General features: G+C 34.5%; 1 non-coding gene across 1 annotated transcript; it reads left to right on the top strand.

Moving 5' to 3' along the window:
* Nucleotides 1–204: 204 nt before the first annotated feature.
* LOC112095954 lies at nt 205–307 on the top strand. Its single transcript, XR_002904114.1, has one exon. It is a non-coding gene; the product is annotated as a small nucleolar RNA R71 (small nucleolar RNA).
* The last annotated feature ends 21,447 nt before the right edge of the window (nt 308–21,754 follow it).

The following is a 21,754-nucleotide window of genomic DNA, read 5'->3' as shown; positions in this document are numbered from 1 at the left end:
GTCACTGTGAACCTCATTCACTCCTTTAATTCTTTTAATATTCCTAAGTGATCGACTCCGTTGTTGGGAATTATCTGCTTGTCGCTGGAAGAAATCTCAAATCTCTTTTTGACATTAGCTCTCCCCCACTTGTTGCCATTAGTCATTCTTGTACATGTGGCAATAATCCCTCCAAAAAGTACTGGTATTGGTGCCATTTCTCGTACTCATGATGTGGACACTTCAAGAGTAGCCCATTGAATCACTCCCATGCTTCGAAAAACTGCTCGTCTTCTCTCTGGGTAAACTCTGAAATTTTCTTGCGAATAGCATTTGTTTTATATATTGGGAAGTATTTATTCAAAAATTTTGTTACCATTTGTTGTCATGATGTAATGCTATTAGCAGGCAATGTATTGAACCATGAACGAGCTCTATCCTTTAAAGAAAATGGGAATAATCTAAGTTTAACATCATCATCTGAAAAATTCTCATATTTAAAAGTTTGACAAACACCATGAAAATCATTCAGATGATTAAATGAGTCTTCATTTTCTAGACCATAGAATGTTGGGAGACAATTTAGCACACTAGGTTTTAACTCAAAATTCCTATCAGCTACATTTGGGTATCTTATGCATGATGTGCTCAAGTTAGCTAGGGGACTGAAGTGGTCGTTAAATGGCCTCTCCGGTAGTGCTTGTTGTTGTTGTTGCAAATCCATTTCAATTTTATTTTTAATTGCAATGTGTTTGTGTGTGTGAAGTATTTTTTCGAGTTCAAAGTCTATGGGCTCAAGATTAGGTAATTGTGACCTCACTCTAATCAATATAGTGATAAGGGCTTATTGTGCCAAATAGTAATAATCTTACACTAGACAAGATTATTACTATCAGAGCCAAGGGAAGGAAAGTGTTTTATTGTTTAGAGTTTCGTGTTTAAAATCTTGTGTTTTATTTTGAAGTTTTGTTTTGTGGTGAATTTTTACTGGTTGTAAGTCCCGTTTTAGGATAAGGATTCCGCTGAGGGCTTTAAATCCATACCTGTAGCCATTTTGACCAAACCAAAAATAGACCATAAGATCTTGACCATGGATCCTCCGATCTGTAGAACATCTTCCTTTTCTAGCTCTTCTTCCGGGAAGACTAGTGAGTCAAAGCATGTTGTGAGTTCAGAAGAATTCATTATTGAGAACTTTGATAAAGCAATTGATTGTTGGGAACTTCCAAAAATTTCCAAAGAAAAGATTTACAAAACAAAAATGCTTGATCTTTTAAAGCATGATTATATTATAAAGACTGAAGAACGTGATATAACTCTTTCAGAGCCTTTTGAAACAATTTATTTGTTTTCAGAAAAATCTTTAAAGAAATTAAAAGAAAAGAATTTCAAATATATTCACATTGGTTTAATCCAAGTAGGAATAAAACCTTTGACCAAAGAAGGCTTGGATACTTCTATCCTTGCTGTCCTTGCTGTCCTTATAAATCTCCCTTTTCAGTCCATAAAAAGTCAACCTAGGTTTTCTACTTCAGATATACCTAGTACCTCCATTCAATCAGTTGATTACACCACTAGTGTTCCTCATCCGATCTACACTAGTAATCAACATGTACAAAGTCAGGAAGAGAAGGAACCTTCTCCTCCAACTTCCCCTACGTTTTCTGCTGTTACAGAAAATGTCATTAATGTCATTGAAAAAGAATTTGAATTAGATAAAACTTTTCTGCATAATGATTTTTATTCTGATTTAAACAAAGAAAAAAGACTTTGGTTTTTTAAACACTTTTTAAACCAAAGAAAAGAAATCCAACAAACTTACTATGAATTTGTGAATTTTCATAAAATTCATATATTGTTTTTTGATTGGTTTGAGATATATTCTTCTGATAACAACATCTCTTATCCTTTTAAAGAGTCAAACCCTATTACTATTAGGAAGAAAGTTCCTGAATGGAAACTTCTTGATAGTGATAGAACTATAGAGTCCGAACACCCACCTCTTCGGAGTATAATCGTTGATCACGGTGAACCTCCTGTCCAAATTCGAGCTTCGCATTACAAAATTCCAAAAACAAATGATTCTGAGGCAAATTTAAGTAGTATTATCCAACAGAATAATTTATGTAATACTAACTTAAATACAATCGGAAAGCAGTTGACTAGGATAGAAAACCAAATCCAGAAGTCAACCATTACTGTTCCATCAATTTCTCCTATTCCAACAAAATCGGATTCTGACAAAAAGCTTAAGGAACCTATTTTCAAACCCTTTCAGGTTTCGAAAACTAGCCAAAAGCTTGTTCAAGAGTCAAAATCAGATTTTGCTAAAGCCATTAGAGAACAATTAGATAGGATAGAAGCTGCTTCTTCCTCATCTAGCAAAGTTCAGATAGCCCCTGATACTCCTCAATCTAGCAAGATTGGAGTATTAGAACAAGACCAAATGTCTATAGCCTCTTCTGATATAGAAGCCTTCAAAGAAGAACCTTCTACTCCTAAAGCCAACAAAATTCATTGGGAATTAGCCCTTCCCACTGTCAAGACTCCACCGGATCTAGCAATAGATAATAGACCAAGTGCATTAAATCAATCCCGATATAATGCATCTTCAGTCTATGAGTGGAATATTGATGGCATTTCCGAATACAATATCCTAGGATTGTTGCAACAAATGACAATGGCAGCCAATGCCTATAAAACCCAAGCATGAACTTCTGATCGTGCTATATTAGAAATCCTCATTGCCGGTTTTACTGGTCAATTAAAAGGTTGGTGGGATCATCTTCTCACTAATCAGCAACAATTAGACATTCTAAATTCCATTCAAGTCGATGAAAATGGAGTCCCTATTCTTGATGAGTTCAACAATCCAATTCAGGATGCTGTTGCTACTCTAATTTTAACCATTTCCCTCCATTTCATTGGTGACCCTTCACACCTTTGTGATAAAAACGCTGAGTTACTACATAATTTAAGATGTAGGAATCTTAGTGAATTTCAAAGTTACAAAACCTCATTTTTTACCAGACTATTTCTAAGGGATGATGCAAATCATATAATTTGGAAAGAAAAATTTCTTGCTGGATTACCTACCCTTCTAGGTGTAAAAGTAAGAAATTCCATCAAAGCCCTTTATGATAATCGTATTCCTTATGACGAGCTTACCTACGGTGAACTTGTCAGTTTCGTCAATAAAGAAGGATTAAAGATTTGTCAAGATTTGAAATTACAGAAACGTCTTAAGTGGGAACTTAAAAGGTCTAAACAAGAGTTAGGCGGTTTCTGTAAACAATTCAATTATGACCCCTTTAAAACTTCTTATCCCAAAGATTGTAATGGAGAGTGTTCTACTAAACCTCGCAGGAAACATTACAAATCAAAAACTTTTAGGAAACCCTTTCGTAATTTTAGAGAACCTCCTTATAAGAAACCTTCGAGGCCTTATAAGAAACCCAAATTCTCTAAAAGAAAAGAGTTTCGAGCCAAACCAAAGACCCCTTTCAATTACAAAGAAGCTATATGTCATAAATGTGGCATGAAAGGTCATACTGCAAATTATTGCAGGATGAACAAAAAGCTTCATGAACTTGACCTCGATGAGGAAATCCTTTCCAAAATAGCCCCCCTTCTTGTCGAATCTTCTGATTCCGAATCTTCCATGTCGGGAGACAGTGATCCATATCAAGTTGATGAGCTTTTTGACTCAGATGACTCTGTATCTAGCAGTAGTGAATATGAATCTGATTCATATTTAAAGAAAATCAATGTTTTGACTAAAGACCAAGAAACTTTTCTTGAACTTGTAAAGCATATTTCTGATCCAAATCTTCAAAAAGAATATCTTGATAAACTTTTGAAAACTTTGGATTTTAATAAAGCTGAGACTTCTAAAGTCCCAATTGTTAAAAAGAATTCTTATGATCTTACTCAAATTTTGGATAAAAAGAAAACAAAGAAGACGGTTCCTAATATCCAAGATCTTCAGAAAGAGATAAAAGAAATCAAATGTGAAATCAGAGATTTAAAAGAAAAACAAAAAAGTGATTCTGATACTATCCAACTTCTTTTACAAAAATAATTGCAGGATAATTTAGACAATGAATCTAATCCTGATGATGGTGATGATATTAAAGTAGAAAACATTGAGTCAGTACCCAATGATTTTCTATTTGTTTTAAAGCAAATCACCACAAGAAAGTATTTGATTAAAGTCACTTTAATATTTTCTGATGATTTTGCAATGGACGCCATTGCCCTTTTTGATACTGGCGCCGATTTAAATTGCATTAGAGAAGACATCGTCCCCAAAAGATTTCATGAAAAAACAAAAGAAAGACTTTCTGCCGCTAATAATTCAAAACTGAATGTCAGTTCCAAGGTTGAAGCCTCAATCCATAATAATGGTTTTGATTTTAAAACTTCTTTTGTCCTCACAAATGATATTCATCATGCCATCATTTTGGGAACTCCTTTTATAAATCTTATAACTCCATATACTGTCAATTATGATAGTATATCCTTCAAAGCAAAAAACAAGAAACTTGTTTTCCCTTTTATTGAAAAACCTAAAACAAGGAATTTGAATATTGTTAAAGCCTGTTCTGTTTATCAAAACAGAATAAATAACCTACTTAAATCAAAACAGTGTGATCTAATGTTTTTACAAAAAGATTTAAACTTACAAAGAATTGAAAGCCAATTACAAAGTGATTTCATTAAAAGAAAGATTTCTGATTTCAAAACTCTCATTAAAAAAGAAATTTGTGCTGATCTACCTTCTGCTTTTTGGGACAGAAAACAACACATGGTAGATCTACCTTATGAAACTTCTTTTAATGAAAGACAGATCCCCACTAAAGCACGTCCAATCCAGATGAACATGGAATTGGAACAACATTGCAAAAATGAAATCAAAGATTTAGAGTCAAAAGGACTCATTGTTAAGTCAAGGTCCCCATGGTCTTGTGCCGCTTTTTATGTAAATAAAAATTGAAAGAGGGAGATTTGTTTCCTTTTGACTCTAGACAAGATTATTACTATCTGTCGACGAAAAGTCAAAACATCCACAAAAATCAGAGGGGAAGAAAAGTAAATTTACCAAATTAAGCCCATGGAACATGTTGAGACTTCATCTTCAACCCAAGCTTGAAAGAAAATTAGCTACTCATAATTGAACTAGGGGTAAAATGAAAATTTATTAAGATATGTAGAAAATACAAGATGGAGAAAGAATTACAAAAAATGGAGCTCAAAAATGAATTTAGGGGTGTCAAATTATAGGGGAAGCCCTCTATTTATAGATACAATGAGTAAATCATGGCCATAAGATTAAAATAGTTTGAACACTCAAGATTGCGCCACGTGGCAAGTTTTGATTGGATAGAATACATTATTAGGGCTGTCATTCCGTGTAATGCATGTATCATAAGCACGTTTTCAAGTCCACTAACATACTGCCACGTCACCGGTCAACTCCACGTAATCATTTTAGTCCAATAGGATCGTGACACTTCATCTGTCAATGCCAACTCATCAGTCAATGCCACATCATTCGTCCAATCAAATGCTACCACGTCATCAGTCTGTATATGTGAAAGTGTCGTGAATAGTATCGTGTATGTGAACAGTGTCGTTTACCCTTTTATGCTCCTAAGGTTTTCGATTGTCCTAAGTTTAAAATTGTTGTCCGTTTTGCTGTCTGATTTCTCGTTTCTTGTGAAATGACCATGATGCCCCCTAAAATACATAAAATATTTAATTATAATAAAACACAAATAATTAATTCACAAGGAACTTAAATACATAAAAGTAGGGGGACTTGGAGTGTAAAATGATGATTTTCTCCTTTATAAAATACACTTTCTAGCACTTAACACCGGCTTCTTCACTTTCACTTCCCCACTGTAATTTAACCAATGTAGTTTGTATAGTCATGGGTGTTTAAGTGTCGAAAACCTTAACTTCTCTACCATGATATCACTAGCAACATTAGTGCAACTTCCTACATCAATAATCAAACTACATCCCTTGTCTTCAATATAGCACCTAGTATGGAAAATGTTTTCCTGTTGCACTACTTCGTCTTCTTTTACTTGCACACTCAAAGCTCTCCTTGCTACCCACTGAGTCCTCCCCTTCATCATACTCATCCCTATAATAGTTATCAATCTCTCCTCTAGCTGGAGCTCTTTCTCTTCTACGTGCTTGGGGAACGGGTTGTGACTGCCCTACACATGTGTTCTCCACTTGATCCAAACGCTTGTGTATGTGCTCTAATTCAGCCCTCATTATCCTTCTCATCTCTCCCATCAATGCATGAATTTGCAAATTTTGAGTAGTTGCAGACTAATCCTCTTAATTTGTGTTTCATGGCTAACATCTGCAAAAGAAAGTTAGAAATAATGTGGAAAGGATCTCATCTCACTCCCTTACTTGTTTTAGTCAAGAAAATGATTCACTCAATTCCACTCGTTTTTCACTCAAATTTATTGGCTTTTACCCTCTAATATGCTCACACCCGCCTTTTTCCACTCATAGTAATTCTCACTCAGTTCTTATCAAACTAATCAAACCAATATTAAGATTCCAGCAGCAATTCTAAAAGATTACACTAAGGAGAATCGAATTTCAAGAATACAATGCGTACGTAAGGTTGGGTTTCAATTTTGAGCGAAAATTTTCATGTATGGGGTAAAACCATTTTTGGACTTCGAGGACACTAATAATGGAAAAATAAACAAAAGATTTTAAGTGGAGGTTAGGGACTCTCTTTCTTTTTAAAGAAAAGGAATAGGTAAAAAGATTTTAAGCATTGTTCACGCAGTACTGCTCACGTGGCACTATTCATAATTTTTTTGGGGTCAATACTAGAACAAGAATGAAAAATTCAAATAAGAATGAAAAACAATAAAGATAGATGAATCTAACATTGGTGCCTAGGCTCTGATACCAAATGATACGAACCCCGTCAAGAACTGACGTAACCTTAATCAATTTAGTACCCAAGATCGAATCTAAACCCAGAATTGAATGGAACCGCAACCCAATGCTTATTGAAAGCACAAACCTTGGTATGTGAAGACGCCACAATCAGTTATGGATGATCTGATTGGCCACGGAAATATGGTAAGTTCAAAAAGTTTGTTTAAGAACCAAAGAGAAATAACTCTCTTACCAATTGCATCAAAACTAATATGTCTATGTTTATTAGATGCAAGTACATTACATAGGGTTGGTTACAAGAAATTTTAGAAATAAACCCTAGACCAAAATCAAATCAGAAACTAAATCTAAAAAAATAGGAAAGAATCTAAATCAAATCATATTCCTAATCGGTTTAAATGCCTTACATCAATTAAAATTGATGGGCGATTAAAATAAAAATAACTGATTTGTTTCTCTAATAGCCTCATCAAGAAACGGGAAAGTATCCGGAAAAAGGAAAATAATATATTTTCCTTCCATAATGTGCAAGCCAACTTGATATTTTATGGAACTGATTATTTGGAAACTTCAAGAGCCTGAATCATGCATTTATCATATGCGATTCCTTCAATGTGCCTTCATGAATTTGATTGCGCCCAAGTTACTTGAATCAACCCATTAAGCGCTTCTTTGAATTTCTTTGATCGAGCTCTTGTGATGGGCTGACAGGAACTTGAATAGGATTTGAATATGCTTGATTTCACGTGCTTGTGAGAGTTTTGTCCTTAATCTCATCTTGAACGTTTGGATCAAGTAGAGAATGCACGTACGGGGAAGCCATAACCTGCTCCCTAAGCACGTAGGAGGGAGAGAGTTTTAGCTAGAGAAGAGATTGATGGCTATTATAGGGATTAGTATGATGAAAGAGAGTATCGCAGCCCAGCCCAAGGTTTAAAGTGATTCCATAGACTGTCCATATCCACAAGTCTAGGGGAAGGACAAGGCTCTGCTTTTTAGTTAAAACTTGAAATTAAGGTAATTAGGAAAATAATCTTACATTTGATTTGTCTAACACATAGAAACTAGATTAAAAACTCATAGAGATGTCAAGCACTAGGGGTAACAAAAGCAAAAGGGCAGAAGGAATTGAGGAGAGCAATCTGCAATTGATCGACTTACAAGCATTGTGGCACGGCTCTTGGAAAGAGAAGTTAGAAGGGATGAACATGCTCAGGAAATGAACAACGCAAGAAGCGAATTTAGAAGATTAAATCCACCCACATTCTAAGGAGGTGTAGATCTTATCGCAGCAGACCAATGGTTGCGAACCATGAAAAGAATGATAGAAGTAGCCAAAGTGCCAGAAGAAGAAAAAGTCACTTGTGTCTCCTTTATGCTACGAGGAGCGGCGGAATACTGGTGGGACTTTATCAAACGAATTCATAATGAAGCAACAATGCAATGGGTGGAATTTAAAGAACACTTCTATAACAAATACTTTTCAGAGACTGTTCGCTCAGCCAAAAGAAGAGAGTTTGTTTACTTACAATAAGGAAGAATGTCTGTGCTCCACATATGGTTGCAACAGAAGATTTGAAAAAAGGACCATTTCATGCAAGGATTACACAAAGATCTCGCAAAAGATGTAAAGGTGGCGGGAGTTCGTGATGCTTCCTTCAACGACCTCATCGATTGAGCTTTGGTAATTGAGCAAGCAGATGAAGAAAAGAAGGAAGAAAAATGAAAGAATAAAAGTATGGACCAGAGGAATTTTCAAGCTAAGAGAAAGGGAATGCCAGTGCTCTAAGATCAGAGTAAAAGCAAGGGTCCAAAGAATCATCAGAAGGAAGTCCCATAAAAACCAACGTGCAACTAGTGCAATAGAACTCATCCTGGGACTTGAAATAACAAAATACCCCTAAAGTACATAAAACACTCAAATTATAGCAAAACACACAATCAAAGTTTAAGGGACTTGAATACAAAAAGTAGAGATGTTAGTGAGACTTGGCGTGTCGAATGATGATTTTACCCTATATAAATATACACTTTCCAGTACTCAACACACCAACCAACCATCTTATTGCTAGTCCATAGCAAAATAAATGATAATTTCTAGCAAATGCAAACCCAAATTGAAATCTGTTTATGAAATAAGTGAACTCTCTGAGACTTATATTCCTCCTCTTTGCCACTCGACCATCAATCAATAATTTAGCAAATGTCTTTTGTGTTAATGATGTTTTGACATAATGATTATAGGGTTTGGTCAAAATAAAGCAATACTTTCAGTCTTTCCATTTCATCAGAGTTTCTTCCTTAGGCAGCAGGTTTATTTAAAATGTAATTCTTACCAACTCTAACTACCTAAGTAAGAGGCCTGCTTACTAAGAAAGTGCTAGGTTGGAAAAATTACACTCTCATTATTTTACGTGTATATCCTCTGCTTGCTTAGGCATAAGATCCAGTTACTAAGTAAGAGTTCTCACATAATATGAGCTTGATCAACTCCCACTGTTTTTACTCGAATACTCTTCGATTGCTTAGGTAGGAGATCTAGCTACTTTGTAAGAGCATCTCTTCTTCATTTTCTTGGGGTCAAATGACTACTTTCTCTAGTTGTTGCTCACGAATGAAACAAAAGGAATAGGTATTACAAAATCTCAACTTACCACCACTGCCACCTACCGAGTGTGTGTCTAAAATGGTCTGTTGAACCTCTTAAGATGGCCAAAGTAGAGAAAAAGGGTTAGTCAATAATATCATAATGGAGAATTCAATTTTTTTTTTTGGAACTTCGACTCCGAGATTAAGAAGATGCATTTTTAGAATAACCAGACTCTATATTCAGCCATGCTCGACTCACAAATTCAGAAAAAGTAGGTAAAATACAACAAACACAACTATCAAGTATTCAACAACTGTCAACTATTTCCCTTCCCTAACCAAAATGAGGCATTATTCTCACTGTCTTGAAGAAAAGGAGTTTAGAAGACTTTACTTGAACGCTGAAAAAATAAGAAAATATTTACAAATAGAGAATTAAATCTAATTTGCACTTCTTACTACGGCTGCTGCTATAATCATTAGTTTATTAATCCAATACAAAGGTCCTGGGATTTAGCTTTTAGTCTATAAGCTTGTGAAAGATCAAATAACTCATTAGTTGTTGAAGCACAAGTAAAAAGTTTTTTTTGTTATGAATGGAATGAAATTATTCTTGAATGCATAGTTAAGAAATGTTATAAAATCATCATAAACTTTATTAACATTTAACAAACCGATGAGTTTTTTATGAATGTTCAAATGGGCCAAGATGCAGTTATAACTAATGCCTCTATAGTTGCAAGAAAGCGTTTGCTTGATTTAGCATTTCAGTTATTCTTTCTTGCATATATAGGACAACTAAATTGTCTTCAGTTGGTAAGCCGGACAGGCGTCCCAAAGGTTTTAGGGTTTTTTGGATGATGCCTAACACTTGGCTTCCTCCAGGATAAGCAGCTTCTAAGACAAGCTTTGATACCCCTAAGTCACCTCCTCTATATACCGGGTGTATTTTTCTCCCTGCAAGAACTTGTCCAAGATCTATAGCAGCTTGAACGAACTCTTTGTACTTTCCATAGAGAAACCCAAAAAACAAATAAACATTCTTGAATTGCTTGCTCGAAGTTGCTGCCATTAGGACAATTCTTAAATTTGAAAAAGAAGCTCGTATTTAAAGATCTTGAGCATAGACATAATGATACATAGCTATTCATGGGGTGGATATAATGTCATACCATTAAAGGCAATAATGCAAACGAAAAAAAATCATAAAAGGATACTTTCTAGTAGTTTTGATTGTGGCTCATATCTTCCTCTGGTTTTACGTGAAGAAACAGCTTGAATGCCCTATATGATGAGGATAGGCTTCCCATCTAATTTTCTTATAAACTGGCAAACAAGGTCGTTTATATTTAGATTGTTGAGGCTATATCATGCACGTTATGTGTTGAATAATGGCCACAATTAGGCAATGCATTTTACACGTATCAACTGGGATTCATTTCAAGAGATGAAAGGATGCCATCCAATGACTCTTTATTCAAGTCATTCTTAATGAAATGAAACTTGTCTTCTCTATTATCGACACTATTCTCAAATATATACATGGACATTTGCTGCAGTTTTTTCAAGCACATTTATGATAAGAAACTTAAAGCCATCTAGCTCTTCATTTTCTTGTATGCGTTGGTTCAAGCGTTAGAAACATGGCCTAAGCAATTCGTGATTTACATTGATCATGATTCCTTGAGACACCTTAAAGGCCAGTACAAGCTGAACAAGAGGCATGCTCGATGGGTAGAATTCATAGATACATTTCCATATGTTATTCGTTACAAGCAAGGTAAGAAAAACATTGTTGCAGATGCGCTTTCTCGTAGGCATGTCTTAATCTCGACACTTAATGCTAAACTCCTTGGTTTTGAACATATTAAGGAATTGTATGCTGATGACCATGATTCAACATCGAGTGAAGAACTGAGCAATAAGTTAAACAAGCCAATAAAGGGCGACATAAGCTAGTCTTTGAACCTAGTGATTGGGTGTGGTTACACATGCGCAAGGAACGATTTCTTGAACAAAGGAAATCTATGTTATTACCTCGAGGGGATGGTCCTTTTCAAGTTTTAACAATGCATTCAAGCTGGATTTGCCCGGTGAGTACAATGTAATTGCTACTTTTAATGTTTCTGATTTGAGTCATTTTGATGTAGGCGATGATTTGACAACAAATCCTCTTCAAGAGGAGGGGAATGATGAGATTGAGAACAAAACTGTCACAAGCATGTAGGATGAGGCATATGTAGATCCTATTCAAGTTCCTATTGGACTTGTCACAAGAGCTTAAGAAAAGAAATTCAAAGAAATGCTTAATGGGTTGATTCAAGCAACTTAGGCTCAATCAAATTCGTGGAGGCCCATTGAAGGAATTACATATGATAAATGCATGATTTAGGCTCTTGAAGTTTCCAAATAATCACTTAGGAGGAAAGAGATAAGGTGGGACCCTTGTGAGAAAACAATTTCGTTTTACAAAAATCGGTTTTTTCATTTTTTGGATACTTTCTCGTTTCTTGAGATGTCTATTTTATTTGCCTAGTTTTCCATTTTAATTGATGTAAAGCATTTAACTCGATGATGATTATGATTTAATTTAGATTCTTTCCTATTTGCTTATATTAGGATTCTGATATGATTTAGATTATTTCATATTAGGATTCTGATTTGATTTAGATTATTTCCTATTTGTTTAGATTCAAATTCCGATTTGATTTTGGTTTAGGATTTATTTTTAAAAATTCTTCTAACCAACCTAATATAATGTAATCGCATCCAATAAATAGAGACAGATCAATTTTGATGCAATTGTTGAGAGAGTTAATTCTCTTTGGTTCTTAAACAAACTCTCTTGAATTATCAACCAGATTGTCCATAATTGATTGTGGCATTCTCACATATTAAGGTTCATGCTTTCATTGAGCACTGGGTTGTGGTTCCATTCAATTCTAGGTTTAGATTTGATTTGATTTGGAGACTAAATTGATTAGGGTCGCGTGAGTTCTTAGCGGGGTTCGTATCACTTGCCATGTTGGTTTTTAGTAGAAAAATTCAAATCTATTTATATTGGAATAGGGGTGGGCAAACTATCCGACCCGACCCAATCCGATCTGATATGATCTAAAAAAAATTAGATTAGGGTTGGTTCGTGATTAGATCGGGAAAAAAGCCGATCCAATCTGAAATCTGATTTTGTTGGCAACAGAAAAGAAAATGAAAACTTATAAATGAACACCATAGCTCACTGCTCACTCTCTAGGTTTCAAACAAGCACCACAACTCCACTTAAAAAAAACACAAAAACAAGTTATAAAAACGATGTTTCAAAGTCACACTTCACTGTTAGTCTTCCTTCTTTTCTTTCTCACAACTCACACAAACAGCTAACAAGCAGCAAAAGCATGTCAACACAGCAGCGAGCTAGCAGTAACACACCACTTCGATCAAATCTGCTGCACCAATAATCGAATTCGTTGGTTGCTCATTGATGGCTGCTCCACTTCACTTCGACCTAATATGCTCTTCTGGCAATCACCGACGAAACCCGCGAGCCATTAATGAAACCCACAGCCGCTTGATCCATCGATCATCGCTTGATTCGAGTGAAGCCATCAGCCACCATCACCAACACAAAGTCCACTAAGGTCCTGAGATTTTGAATTCATATTTCAATTTATAGTTTCTTTATGAAAATTAGTGGAAACGAACTAAAATGAAATAATTTCATAAAAGTAATCTTGTAATAACTAAATAATTATAAATAAACCCGAATTTTAAACCCAATCCAAATATAATCCGATCTAAAATTTGGGTTGAATTTGGATGAACTTTTCTCCAACCCGATTAACCCAAAATCCGATCGGGTTTATCCGAACCCCATTTTGCCAACCCCTATATTGGATCCAAGCCAATTTTTGGTTTTCAATTGAATAATATAAATAGAAATTTGATAAAGCCCAATAGTAATTATTTTTCCAAATTTTACTTATATTGGTCCCAAGCCCATTTTACGATTTCAAATTTGAGTAATATAAATGGAAATTGGGTAAGATCAATAATAAATTTGGGCTTACTTTATTAAATTAGTTGGGTCTAGTTTTTTTTATAAAAATTTTATTTCAAAGACCCAATAGAATTTTATTCAATAGGTGCCCAAATTTAATCTTAAAAAATTGAACCAAGAATAAACTTAAAAAGCTCAAAAGTGCCAAAGCCAATGGATATGAACAAAAGCAAGTACATGGAAGAGAAAGAAGGAAATAGGCTAGTAGATTAAGTCAATTTCTCCTTAGGAAAATCCATGAATTGAGATTGTTTAATTGCTTTTTTCTATATGCTATATTTGGTTGATAACATGCCATGATAATATGTCATATAGAATAGGTAGTGCCACTCTATGCATCATAATACATGGCATCTATAGATTATGAATCAAGCTATATATATTTTTATATTTGCATGTGCTTAATAATATTAGATTACATCTACAAAATATTATTTTAGGAAGGATACAATTAACAATATAGATTATAATCTGAATAATATTCAAAGAGAAAACAACTTTAAAATATTGAGTAAGAGCAGGAAAATTCAAGATCATTTTTCCTATGAACTCTATTGTTAGTTCAATAATAAAATTATATATATACCTCGACTTCATAATGCGGTAATGCTCGCTACGGAGGGAGGGTATATATATTATACATTTTATTTGATGAACTTCTTTAAAGATAAGATTGAAATATTTTTCAATTTGTTAATGACCCTAATGGTGGCTGCTTGATAGGAAAGATATGTAGATTGAAACAATGGTTATGCAATCAACAAAATTTGTTATTAACTAATTTTGGCCCTAAAAGATAATGATAATTATTTATCATGTTTCGACATGAAAGTAAATAATCTAATAGTTAATCAGGCGTAGGCATGACTTCTTTAATTGATAGTTTGCCAAAGTTGTACTAGATTATCACTGGCGAAAATTACTTAGATTGGAAACGTAGTCTATTTAATATTCTCACTGCAAAAGGCTGCAAATATGTTTTGATCCAACTATGCCCTCTAAAACCAATGTTATATGACTATAGAAATCAGAGTGAGTCGTATGAGAATTGGTGTGAAGCTAACAAAATAGCTAAGTAGTATATATTGGATTTGGTTTCTAAGTGGTGTTGAAATGATGTGATTATGTCCTCATTTTGTCAAAGAAGTGGGCAAAATACTCATTGTTACTGTCCTAAAAATGATGGACTATTTGAATGAAGTTGAGATTCATAGTGTTGAAAATGGTGATTGAATCTTTACCTGATGCATTTAAAGAGCTTAGGGTCATCTTTATCTTGAGTAATAAAGATATGAACTTGAATTGATGTCCGAACTACATGCCACAGAAAAATTTTATTATAGCAAGAAACTTCCTGAAAATGAATTGTCTTCAAAGCCTAAGTCAAAAGACAAGGATAAGTAGGAGAGAGTTGGGATAAGAAAATTATCTAGTAAAAGAGATGGTAAGCCAAAAGGGAGCAGCTAAAAATGTGAACAAAAGGGATAGATTGTCCTAAGATTATTAAAATTAGGCATGGGAAATCTTTAAGTTTCCTGATTAGTTTAGATTTATATTGATTCACACGATAGTATATTCTAATGCAACTAATCTTATTTGTGATTCATTTACTTGGTTTAGGAAACCGAGAGACTAAGTGAAGAAAGCTTCAAAACTATAGTTTTATGAGTTTAGCTTTTGATATTTTTCTTTATGTTCCAAACATTAGAAGAATTTAATTTCGGTGCCTTGTTTTTAATGAATAGGAGTACACTAATATTTTTAAATCCTCTATTTATTATTACTAGTTTGGTACTTTACAAAGACAATTTATATCACATAAGTCCATTGATTATTCAAAGCAAGATATGGTGATAGAGAGTATGCGCATCATTTAAGAAAAGGATATGTTTCTTCTAACTAATATCATCTCTGATATTTATGTTTAAGTCATGTAAATTATAACAAGATTTTATGAGAATGATTAATTACAGGCTTTTTCGGCCCATTGAGATTGATCATTGACGGCCATAAATCTTATTTAGAATAATTGAGGCTCTTTTTTAGTCAAAGGAAAAGTGTAATATTGTATTGTATGACTTATTGCATGCAAGTGTATACGGGCTAATAATTTTACATGTTAGAAGAGATTACGCATATTCTATCAATCTTATTGATGATGATTCAGTGCATTTAGGTTTGTCTAAAGGCATCATAAGTTGTGGCTTTTGAAATTCAAGAGTATCTGGATAAGATAGACAAGTGAGTAGACAAGAAACTCAAAGAACTTTGACCTAATCAAAGCAAAGAATATATCTTTGGAGAATTCAAAGTCTATTTGGTTGTAAAATGGGATAAAGTCCCTTTTGTAATGAACACTGATATAATAATGTAACTAAACAAAAAAATTAAGACTCTTTTGGATAAGACAAGATATGTTCCAAGTGATTTATCATTTACCTTTCTGATTCCAGATACCAGTATTTAAAATTACTTAGTCTATTGAACATAGTTTCATTTACATCGGTATCTATTACTCTAAGGAAATATGGAAAAGTCACAAACATAGTTTGAGATACCTTCTTATTTGGAGTTCACTAGTATTTGTACTAGAATTAAAAGCCGAGAAGAGGATTCATGTTTAGAAGTTTGCATTTTATTAGTATCCTAGAGGAATAAGGGAAAATCTAGTTTACAAGCCTCAAGAAAGGAATATATTTGTAGACATACAAATTACTTTCCTTAAGGAAGACTATATAAATGACTTAAAACCTAAGAGTAGATAAAACTAGAAAAACCATCAGAAGATCAAGTTAATGCTCAATTTTTTTATATATGTTTAAGAACATGAGAAAGAAAGAGCAACAATCTAATGATCATAACACTATCCCTAAATAGCAACCACTTAAAAAACTTTCTCGTGGGAGGATAACTAGATTACCGGCACGGTACATGTTATTATGAGAAGCTTATTAAGCTTTCTTAGATGGACAAAGTACAAGATCCCACTAGCTACAAAGAAGCTCTATTAGATGGAGATGCTGAACTATAAAAGAATGCCATGCATGAATAAATGAAATCTATGTATTCTAATAATGTCTGGGAACTTGTAAACTCACCAAATAGTGTAAAACTTATAAGGTACAAGTGCATCTATGAGAAAAAAGTTTTCGGGTGGTAACGTGAAAAACTGGTTTTAAAGAACAATTTTCGGATTTGGTATTTGACAGATAAGTGTATATTGGCTGGAAACTAGAACTTGCGGGCTCCTCAATCTCAAAACTTGGTTCTCCAAATATGACTTTACTGTCCAGCACATCAAAGGTAAATAGAACCTAATCAGAAGCCATGTTTGAAAGAAGAAACAATGGACAGATTAAACTATCTTTTCAACCACCTGACTCCAAGCCCGTTTACAATCAATTCTTTGGTTTTTCCAATCTCCAACCAAGACCTGTACCACAGCCATCTTCCCCTAAAAAGCCGAGATCCAAAGTCAAGGTTGGCTGTACTAAAAAAGAGGAATCGATTATCAGGAAACCTTTTCACTGATTGCTATGCTTAAATCCATCAAGATTTTAATCTCCATTGGTACAGTGTTGGATTATGAAATTTGGTAAATAAATGTCAAGACTTCATTTCTTAACAGACATCTTGAAAAAGACATCTATATGCAACAACCAGATGGGTTTGTTGGACAAGGACAATAACACATGGTATGTAAATTGTAAAGATCCATTTATGGATTAAAGCAAGCATCCTGGTCATAGAACATTAGATTTGATCAAACAGTTAATTTGTTTGGATTCATATCGACTTTGATTGAGTTGTGTGTGTACAACAAATTCAGGGAAAGACTGTAGCATTGTTAATTCTTTATAATGATAATATCCTCTAGAACAGTTTGATAAAAGTAACCCAAAAGTAAAAAAGTTGTATTCTTAGTACCAATCTTTAGTGAAATCAGAAGAATAAAACTTTAACTTTATCTCAAACTGCCTATATTGATGAGATACTATCTTGATTAAACATTTAAATTCCAAGAATGATTTTTATCATTCAGAAATGGAATTTCATGTTCTCTAAGCATCAATGTTCTTGTATGCTTGAAGAGATAGATAAAATGAGACAAACTACCTATGCATGAGTTGTGAGTGGAAAGTCTTATTTATATCATGACAAACTCTTATTTTGCAGTTAGATTATCATTAGATATCATCAAGCATCCAATATCAAAATATTCTTAAATGTTTAATTTAGTTTTTAAAAAGAACTAAGAAATTATGTGCTTATGTATTTTGGTGGTGATCTCATGCTAGTAAGTTTTACAAAAGGTTATGACTTTATGTCAAAAAACAATTCCAAGAAATTTATTTCTAAATCATGTTTATATTGGGTAGTGGAGATATGAGTTATGGTATCACATATTATGTAACCATAGTTTAAAATGTGGCTTTATTTGAAGCTACAAAAGAAGCTGCTTAACTTCACAAGTCCTTGTAGGATCTTGAGATGGTACTTGTACCAGTTGCATCTATTAAAGTTTAGTAGTGTAACAATATAACAGTGACAAAGTCATAAAAATCAAAATGGTACCCACAATAATTATATCTATTAAACTATAAGAACTAAGAAATCACAAGAACCCGCAATTGATCAACTATAAGAACTAAGAAATCACAAGAAAGAAAAACACATTGAGACAGAATATTATCTCCTTAAGGGAATCATGTCGAAAACTTACATAATAGGCACCCTAAATTACATTAAAATGTTATATGGCAAATCTTGTTGCAATGGTCATTAATGGGAAACCTTTATCACCCGCACTTAAGAGTCCTAGAGCATGTGCAATATGCCAAGTATGCTTTGAGAGTGAGTGGGACCTTGTTGGGAGTATCTACTCTTTAAAGCATATAGATTTATTTATAAATACATTTTCTAATTAATAAAATTTTGAGATATTTTTCAGATATCTTCATTACATAAATACTTTGAACAAGGTGATGAGATTGAATACAAAATTGTCACAAGCACATGGGATGAGGTGTATTCAAATCCTATTCAAGTTCCCGTCAGACTCGTCACAAGAGCTCAAGCAAAGAAATTCAAAAAAGCGCTTAATGGGTTGATTCAAGCAACTTGGGCTCAATCAAGTTCATGGAGGCCCGTTGAAGGAATCGCACATGATACTTTCCAAATAATCACTTCCATGAAATAGGAAGCTAGCTTGCACATTATGGAAGGAAAATATATTATTTTCCTTTTTCGAATACTTTCCTGTTTCTTGAGGAGGCTAGTGGAGAAACAAATCAGTTATTACTCTTTTAATTGTCGAGTTTCCATTTTAATTGATGTAAGGCATTTAAGCCAATTAGGATTCTGATTTGATTTAGATTCTTTCCTATTTGTTTAGATTTAGATTCAGATTCAGATTTGATTTTGGTTTAGGATTTATTTCCAAAAATACCACTGGGTGAATACAGGTATGTGGCATTGTTACACCTTAACTATAATAGTGCTAGACTATCCTTTGGACCAGTAGTCCACAAGTTATGGTTTCCAACCAATATACCTATAGTCTCTGAGATATAAAACCTAAAAAAGCAAAAACCATTGATCACGATACCACCCGAAAACATTTGAGGGTGAACGTTGTGAGAAAACAGTTTTATTTTAAATCGGTTTTATAAATAAATCAGGACTTTTCTGATACACAGGATCCTTGAAGCAAGGCAAGTGTAGAGCATACTCAGTATAGAAAATAGAGATGAACGCTCTTAGTTTAATAACTCAAGTATTTTCTTCGTTACCTAGAAGAAGAAAAGAGACTTAGGAAGTCATAGAAGTTTAAGAAAAACTTAGAAATATTATTGAGGGCAATCTGAATTTTACAAGGACGGAAGAGCTCTTAAATAAAGCTGGAAAGCTAAAATAAAGATAAAGATAAGACAGGACCCTTATCTTTGCTTTAAGCATCAAGCAAAAGCAAACCATAATTAAAGCAAAAGCAAAAGCATAAAAGCTAAAACACACTTTAGACAAGCTAGGACCTATGTCTTTTATTGAAAGCAGGAAAAGCCGAGATTCCCGGATGACTCTGTAGCCATGCAAGGTGATTATGGAGTTGAGGGAAATCTGGATGGGGACACGTCACCGGTTCCATTTTCATATTCTTCTTTTGCTCTTTGAATTTCTTGGTAGATCAGGAAGTCTTCATCTAATTCGGGGCTTGCTGGTTGTTGAGCATGAGTTGGAGTAGATGAAGAGCCTGGTTTAGTGACAGTGTACTAAGTCTCTTGGGTTTGTAATAAAGACTGAAAGTTTGCCCAAGGGTCTTGAGCGTCTTGGAAGAGAACATTAGTGTAGTCGGGTCGTTGTTCTCGAACAAGAATGCCATGAGGATTGGAATTGGATCCTGGAGTACATATTTGAGTGTCTGGTAAAATCTCAAGAGTGTGGGAAGGACCAATGGAGGTGTGGTGAATGTCTGTTAGGATAGGTTGAACATTATTGAGTTCTAATAAGTAGGCTTTGAGAGTGGAGATGATTGTAGGATCATGGTCAAGACGGAAAAGATGAGGGAATGTTTTCCATTCATACGCCATGTCCTGTGTCCAGTAGTCTTTTGTCTGAGGATGTTGGAAATAGGGCCTGTAGACTATGAATACCAAAGTAAACATATCTGCTTCTTGATCTGGAATTTGATCTAACTGATGAAAGTTAGATATATTCTGTAATTGTTTACGCCACCAAGTGAGTGGTGAAAACCATTCAAGGAGTGTCCAAAGAAGTGTGGGTGCATGATCTGGTGTGGAGATATACCTAAGGGTTGGTCGGACAGGAAGAACAAGTTTTGTAGCAAAGAGGACTGTGAGACACCACATGTACCATAACTCATCTTCAGAGATGGTGAGACTGGGAACAATGGTGAAACCAGAGAGGAACAAATGTTCTAAGCATAGAGAGGGAAATCTTTTGGGTTTGGTTCTGTGAACATTCATGAAATACCTGTAAAGGAATTTCTTTGCAAAGGTTTGGATTTGGAAAGCTGTACGGCAAGTGAGGTTTAAAGGAAAAGCTTTTTGAGTGAGAGCTTTGAAGGGGAGTGTTCGATACATGGCTATTATGGGGATGGTTTGGATGGAAGAGATGAGAACAGGGCTTTTTATAGATGGTCGGGTGAGGAAATCATGGATAAGATTTTTATCACCTTTGATGTGTTGGACTGTGTAGTCATACTTTGCAAACCATGTCTTTAAGTTGAGCAATTGCTTGTCAGGAAGCAATTTGTTCTTGAAGTCAAAGATCTTTGGAAAAGAACTGTTGTCCATTCTGATGAGGAAATTGTGGCTGACGAGATGAAATTCAAACTTCTTGATTCCATAATTTACCGTAAGAATTTCCTTGTAAATCACGTGAAAATTCTTTTCTGAATCTTTGAACTATCCACTTGCATGAGTGCAATAGGACTCTAAGTCACCAATCTTGTCCAGGAGGATAGCACTCCAAAAGTCATCACTAGCATCTGTCTGGAGAATGCGTTGTCCGGTAGTGGGAATTTTGAGTGGAGGAGGTGACTGAGCTATCTTTTTAAGCTGCTTTACAGCTGTTGTCTATGCTGGACCCCATGGTGGAGAGCTTTTTTTAAGCATGCATGATAGCTGGCTGGTGTGGACCGCAACTTTAGGAATGAAGTCTCTGACATAATTAACAATTCCAAGGAACTGTTGAATTTGCTTTTTGGTGAGATCGATGTCGGGAAACTTTAATGATTCTACTGCAATGTGTGGTCCTGGATGGTAGTGGTCATCTTTTAAGACCATGCCAAGAAAGTCAATAAATTCCTTTCCTATGTTGCTTTTCTTTTCAGAAAGCATGATGCCATGTGTCTGCATGATTTCCAGGAAATCTGAAATGAGTTGTTGATGTGTTTGGTGGTCATGGGAAAATAATAAAATGTTGTCAATGTAGATCAAAGCATGATGGAGGATCGGAGAGAAGATCTTAACCATTGCTTTTTGAAATAAGGATGGAGCAACTTTGAGACCGAAGGGTAGAACTGTCCACTGATAATGAGCATCAGGGATACAGAAGGCTGTTTTGGGATGGTCTTCTGGAGAAATGCCAAGTTGCCAAAAACCAGCTTTAAGATCAAATTTTGAAAATACCTTTGCACCTGGAAGATGAATGAATAGGGACTGG

This window comes from Citrus clementina, unplaced genomic scaffold (genome assembly GCF_000493195.1).
Source record: "Citrus clementina cultivar Clemenules unplaced genomic scaffold, Citrus_clementina_v1.0 scaffold_1, whole genome shotgun sequence".
Classification (NCBI taxonomy): Eukaryota; Viridiplantae; Streptophyta; class Magnoliopsida; order Sapindales; family Rutaceae; genus Citrus; species Citrus x clementina.
This window is presented reverse-complemented; position numbering and strand designations above follow the sequence as displayed.